Genomic DNA, 6,153 nt, shown 5'->3' with positions numbered 1-6,153 from the left:
GGCGCCGTTGCTGGGGAGTAGGCGTTTAGAGATACTTTGCACTTTGTTTTCTTAGCTAGTCATTCATTCATTCTATTTCACATCTTCTTTTTCTATCATCGTTCTGATTTCTTTTTCTTTCTTTTGGTGAAGGTTCAGGTTATGATTTGGAAGAGCCAAGCAGTGGCTTCATTCCTTGCCCAAAGCCTCCATCACGACTTGGAATGAGATGATCAAAGCTTTTCTTGCTAGATACTTTCTTCTGGGGAAGTCGGCTAAGCTTCGCAATGAGATATCGTCATTTGTACAGATGGAGTTGGAGTCATTGTTTGAGATATGGGAGCGCTTCAAGAATCTTTTGCGGAGGTGCCCACAACACGAATTTCCCGAATGGATGATTATTCAGACTTTCTACAATGGGTTGAATCCGAGTACAAGGTAACTTCTAGATGCCATAGCAGAAGATACTATGGGGAGTAAAACCCCGGAAGAAGCCCGACAGTTAGTGGAAGACATGACTATGAACAGTTATTAGTGGAATGGATGGGAAAGGAAAAAGGTGGTCGGGCTCCATGAGATAGATGCAGTAACTTCTTTGGCGGCCCAAGTGGAATCATTGAGTAAGAAGTTAGACCTTCTAACTTCTAATAGGGTGGCGGCCGTGACTACTTACACCGGGTGTGATGGAGGATATGCTCCCTCCGATTGCCCGATCTCTATTGGTGATGCATCTTCGGTGGAGAAAGTTGATTTTGTGGATAATGCAATGAGGAACCAAGGTAATCCATATAGCAACACCTATAATCAAGGTTAGAAGAGTCATCCCAACTTTTTGTGGAGCAACCAAGGACCACAAAAGGCCATGGTGGCACCGGGTTTCCAACAACAACAAGCCCGAAACATGGAGAATAGAGTGTCCGGCTTGAAAACTCGGATGACCGATTTAGAGAAGGCCTTGACTAGATTTGTGCAATCGTCAGATACAGGTTTCAATCAGTCGAGGCTACACTTTGCAACCACACTGCTTCTTTGTACAATCTTGAGAACCAAGTGAGGCAAATTGCGAAGTCTCTATAGGAGAGACCACAAGGAAGCTTACCGCGTAATACCGAGACCAATCCTAGAGAGCATGTAAAGGCGATCACTATGAGAAGTGGTCGTGAGGTTGAGGGTAGGCTTCCGAGTGAGAAGCCCAATGTAGATGCACCCGAGGTCATAGAGGTTTAGGAGGGATCAAACAAAGATAAGGAGGCGGCAGCCCCACCTTACAAGACAAGGATCCTTTATTCCTCTAGATTGAAGAATGACCAAGCAGACGAACAATAGAAGAAGTTCCTGAGTTTGTTCAAGCAACTCCACATCAATATTCCCTTTGTTGAGACAATGTCCCAAATGCCTAAGTATGCAAAATTCTTGAAGGACTTGTTGACCAACAAGCAAAAATTGGAGGAGAGTGCCTCCGTGATTTTAGATGCCTCTTGCTCGGTGGTTTTGCAAAAGAATATGTCAAACAAGAAGAAAGACCCAGGAAGCTTCATCATTCCATGCAACATTGGCAACTTGGGTGAAAAAATGGCATTGGCGAACTCAGGGGCTAGTATCAACGTCATGCCATATTCCTTCTTTTAGAATCTAGGCTTGGGAGAGCCTAGGCCCACTCGGATGACATTGCAATTGGCAGACTAAACAATGAGACATCCGAGGGGCATCATTGAAGATGTGCTTGTTAAAGTTGGCAACTATATATTTCCTGTAGATTTTGTGATGTTAGACGTCGATGAGGATGCGGATGTCCCATTGATAGACATGGACGATGGGGAGTTGACACTAAGGGTTGGAGATGATAAGCTAACATACTGCCTCGCCGAAGTCATGCGACATTCTCTTAACTTTGATAATACTCTTTACTTTCTTAACACTACTGATGAAATTATTGATGAATACATGCACGAAATGATCAATCCAGACCTGTACGAGGGTATGTTCAACCAAGAGATGGACAATGAAGAAGTAATGATGCTTGGTCTGGAGGAACAAGTACCATCTACTCCAGGAATCATGAAGAAGGTGCTCCGGAAGATGAAGAGGGTGAGGAGACACCACAAGAAATGCCCAAAGGCTGTTGGGGATGTGCGTGAACCGAACAAGTTGGATGAACCCTTGTTAAGTGGTACCAAGCCTGATAACTCCCCATCTACCTTCAAGAGACTTTGCTCATCATGCTTTCAAGCTATGGGTAAGAGGCAACCTTCATCTATGAAACCCGTGAGGTAAGACAAGGTATGTCAAGCTTAGTGACATTAAACAAGCTCTTCTTGGGAGGCAACCCAAGTGTTTACCATTTTCTTAGTTGCTAATTTAGGGTTCGCATGAATAAAGTGTTGAGTGTTGGTGTCTATATGTTTGTTGCATTGCTGTGTGTTTTCTTATGTATTTTTGATGTCATCATGTGCTTTCATGTTGATTTGGCGAAGTTCTGGTCATGGGAGCTTGTTTCTCATGTTTTTCGCTGGTATATTATGCATAATAGGGTAGGCTCTGAGTGTGTATACATATTCAGGAATTTTTTGCAGAGCCTACAGAGTTTTTAAGGCATCCAGAGAAAACGCACGGTCGTGTGGAATTTCCACACGGCCATGGATTTGCATTGTAAGCTCATCAAGAGAAGGCACAGGGGCGTGGACTCGCCCCTGTGAGCGACCTGGTGATATTCGCACGCTCGTGAGTAATTTCCACAGGGATGTGCGTCTTCCTGCAGAGACTTAGAAACTTTTCCGAGAGCACACAAGGGCGTGGACTTGCTCTTGTGGGTGATCCTGTGACAAACGCACGGGCGTGGGCATTTTCCGCATGCCCGTGTGGATCTCTGCAAAAAAACTCTCCTCCATCCAGAGAATACACAGGGGCATGCATCTGCCCTTATGAATTGCCCAGTAATGATCCACGCCCATGCGGAATTTTCACACGTGCGTGTGAAAAACTTAATGAATTTTCTCGGTTGGACAGAGAGTCCACAGGGGCGTGCGTCTGCCCCTGTGGGTTGGGCGCACAGGCGTGGGTATTTTCTGAACTCCCATGCGGTTGCATTCAAAGACATTGTGTGTTTTCCCGAGAGCGCACAGGGGCATGCGTCTGCCCCTGTGGAGGTGCACGGGCGTGTGTAATTGTCGTACGCCCGTATGGATGAACAGAACGTCAAGAGGCATGAGTTTCTTTTAAAGTCTCATCGTTACTCTTCATTTTCACACTCCTAATTCGTCTGAGAGAACACTCACACTCTTTCCCAACCTCGTACTGCCATTTTGAGGGATTTTCACTGGGTTTTCTGGCCGAATCAAAGTTTTCATGTTCAACTCGCCAGTAAGCCTTATTTCTTGCTTTTCTTCGTCAATTCTTGATTTCAATCGATGAAACTGGTTAATGTTGCTTTGTTTCTACAATTAGAGGGGTTATGCATGCTTAGAACGAAGTTAGAAACAATTAAATGGTGTATTCTCGGATTTTTGAGGTACGGCCGTCCGGTTTTCACGCCCTGTGGATCCACACGGGTATGTTTAAATTCCACACGACCGTGCGGATTTTTGCAGTACTACCTAATGAGCTTGTTTAATCATTTTTATTTCAAATCTTGCAGATTATGGCACCTCGGTCGATGAAGCAAGCTGATAAATGGCCGCATGAGTCATCCCCTGAGCCCGAGAGAATGAGATTTGCTCTTCCCAAGCATCAGCCTTGTTTTGAGCGTTTGTCTAGACTTCGGTTCGGACAGACATGATTCCAGGACTTGAGTATTCTCAGGGAGGTACAATCAGCAGGAGACATGGTAGAGGAGATCGAAGTGATGTTATCTGTGGGTAGCTGGTGGAATCTCTTGTCTATCCGAGAACCAGCTATCCGTCAGCTTACTTTGGAGGTACTTTATCATTTTAGTTTGATCGATCCTACTCGAGATTCGACAGTGTCAATGTTATATAGTTCAGAGAACTAGGTCATCATCAAAGTATGAGTGTTACACAGTTCTCCATGTATCTGGGCTTGTATGATGAGGTTTACACAGATACAGAGGAATACGATCGATTACCAACAAATTATCCTGGCAGTCTGACTCCCCAGAAAGCGTATAGGACACTTTGTGGAGAGGGGCAATATGAGGCAGGGGTATCCAAGGCTACTTGCCTTTCTCGGCCAGCATACAGATATATCCACGCTGTTCTTAGCCGATCGGTGAACGGACGTGGTGATAGCACAGGGGTACAGAGTAGACAGGAGCTACTATACTTATACTCCATGGTGCAGAGAGAGCCGATTCATCTGGGGCACATTCTGGTAGAGTACAAATGACACTAGAGCCAGTATGTCAGAGCAGGAGTCATTTTCTTAGGACCATATATCATGAGACTCGTCATAGGCATGGGTCTCCTGGATATCATTCGAGGGTCCGAGAAGGCGAGTATACCTGCACCCTTAGGCATAGAGATACTGCGATTGATGGGGATGGTTCGCAGGGCCCCGTCTGGAGTTTATGCTTTGATTACGCCAGCTACATAGATAGCTGAGGATGAGGGTGATGATGCCGAGGCTTCTCAGCCTGCCCCCGAGCCCCAACCGACACCGATGGAGACCGAGGCACCTCCTGTGGCAGAGGAGACACCCCCAATACGCATGTTTTCACCATCTCGAACCTATGATAGCTTTGAGAGGCTCGAGAGTGCGGTGGGGGTGTTATGGACGAGGTTCTTGAGGTCCAGACTCACTGAGCAGACCGAGATACGAGAGTTTATGGCGCGTTTTGACACATTACAGCAGATTCTTGAGCGAGACGTTGCCTCGTCATTTGTTCTAAGACCGCGGACCCCCCACCTCCTCCGAGCATCACCACCTAATGATCCTCCCCGCACCTTTTTGAGTATCCGATGAGCGACATGCAGGCGAGTATGACATTGACACTTGACTTCATTCCCATTTCTTTACTTCTGCATTTTATTTTGGACTTGTATACTCAGAAAAGGCTTTCCTTCTAAGTTTATTTTCACTTTGATGTCTCGAGTTGTATTCATTGCTTTATCTTTTATTTACTCGAGTTGTTTTTGTTTTATTGAGCTTCACTGAACCCCGTCGTGTATGCGTGTAGATGGTCTTGTCAGTATGGGAACTGAGAACTAGTCATGGACACGGCCAAGGTGCTTCGGCACTTAGCCGTGTGTGTTTCACAACCCGTTGGAACAACACTCCCAAGGATTTAGTTCCATCAAATGCAACACTAGGAGTCAGGGAAGTATTGTTTTGATTGCTACTCCAACATATATTCTTGTTTGATATATTATGAGCGAGGTTGCATGTGTACATTGGGGACAATGTACAACTTAAGTGTTTGTGTGTGTGTGTGTGGGGGGGTTCATAATGCACATCTCCTTTATATTAGTTTTGACTGATATACATACTCACATAGCCAATGGCGGTTCACCTTAGTTGTAATGATTGTATTCTTGAGTTTAGGAGAATTTTTAACATTGAATGTTCTCATGCTCTAGTTCTTGCTTGAATTTCTAAGAATTTTTGCCCGATTGACACTTGTTGCACTACTCACTCTTTAAAAACTCTTTTGGAAACTCAAGTTTGATGTTAAAGGGACTAGTTATAGTTGTTTCTTTTGTAATTGTAAAAAAAAAAGAACAAAATAGTTTTATTATTCAGTTGTGCTTGTTGGGTGGAAAGAGCTACCACCTATGAAGTATGAAGCTACTCTCATAAGTCAGATACTAGTTATGCCCTAATGAGAGAAAGAGCTATCTCATAGGATGAGTGAAAGTACCACCCCGGTAGAAAGAGCTACCACCTCGAAAGTGTGAAAGCCATCTTAGCGGCCGCTTTGGAAAGGGCTACCTTAGAGGATCTGTAAAGCTACTACCATCTATTTAATTTTTGTTGCTTTGTATACATAAATAAGTCCCTTATAATTAGAACTTTGAGGAGTATACCTTGGGTTGACTTGAGTGAGCTTACACACACTTACACGATTTCAGGTTTGTTGTCTTTTTTAATTCGAGTTTTTAGCTAGAGCATTGATTTTTCGTATTTAATGTTGAAATTTTCCCTTACTTGTAGAATGCTCTCTTTGCATGTTTTAGTAAAACATTGAAGTAGTTTGATAAGTGCTTGTATGATAAGAATGCA

At 44.2% G+C, this 6,153-nt stretch overlaps 1 non-coding gene across 1 annotated transcript; it reads right to left on the bottom strand.

Moving 5' to 3' along the window:
- Positions 1-257: 257 nt before the first annotated feature.
- On the bottom strand, positions 258-363 carry LOC120278324. Its single transcript, XR_005541660.1, has one exon. It is a non-coding gene; the product is annotated as a small nucleolar RNA R71 (small nucleolar RNA).
- Positions 364-6,153: the final 5,790 nt, after the last annotated feature.

This window comes from Dioscorea cayenensis, chromosome 15, assembly GCF_009730915.1.
Source record: "Dioscorea cayenensis subsp. rotundata cultivar TDr96_F1 chromosome 15, TDr96_F1_v2_PseudoChromosome.rev07_lg8_w22 25.fasta, whole genome shotgun sequence".
Taxonomy (NCBI): Eukaryota; Viridiplantae; Streptophyta; class Magnoliopsida; order Dioscoreales; family Dioscoreaceae; genus Dioscorea; species Dioscorea cayenensis.
The sequence above is the reverse complement of the archived record's forward strand: the minus strand, read 5'-3'. Positions and strand labels throughout refer to the sequence as shown.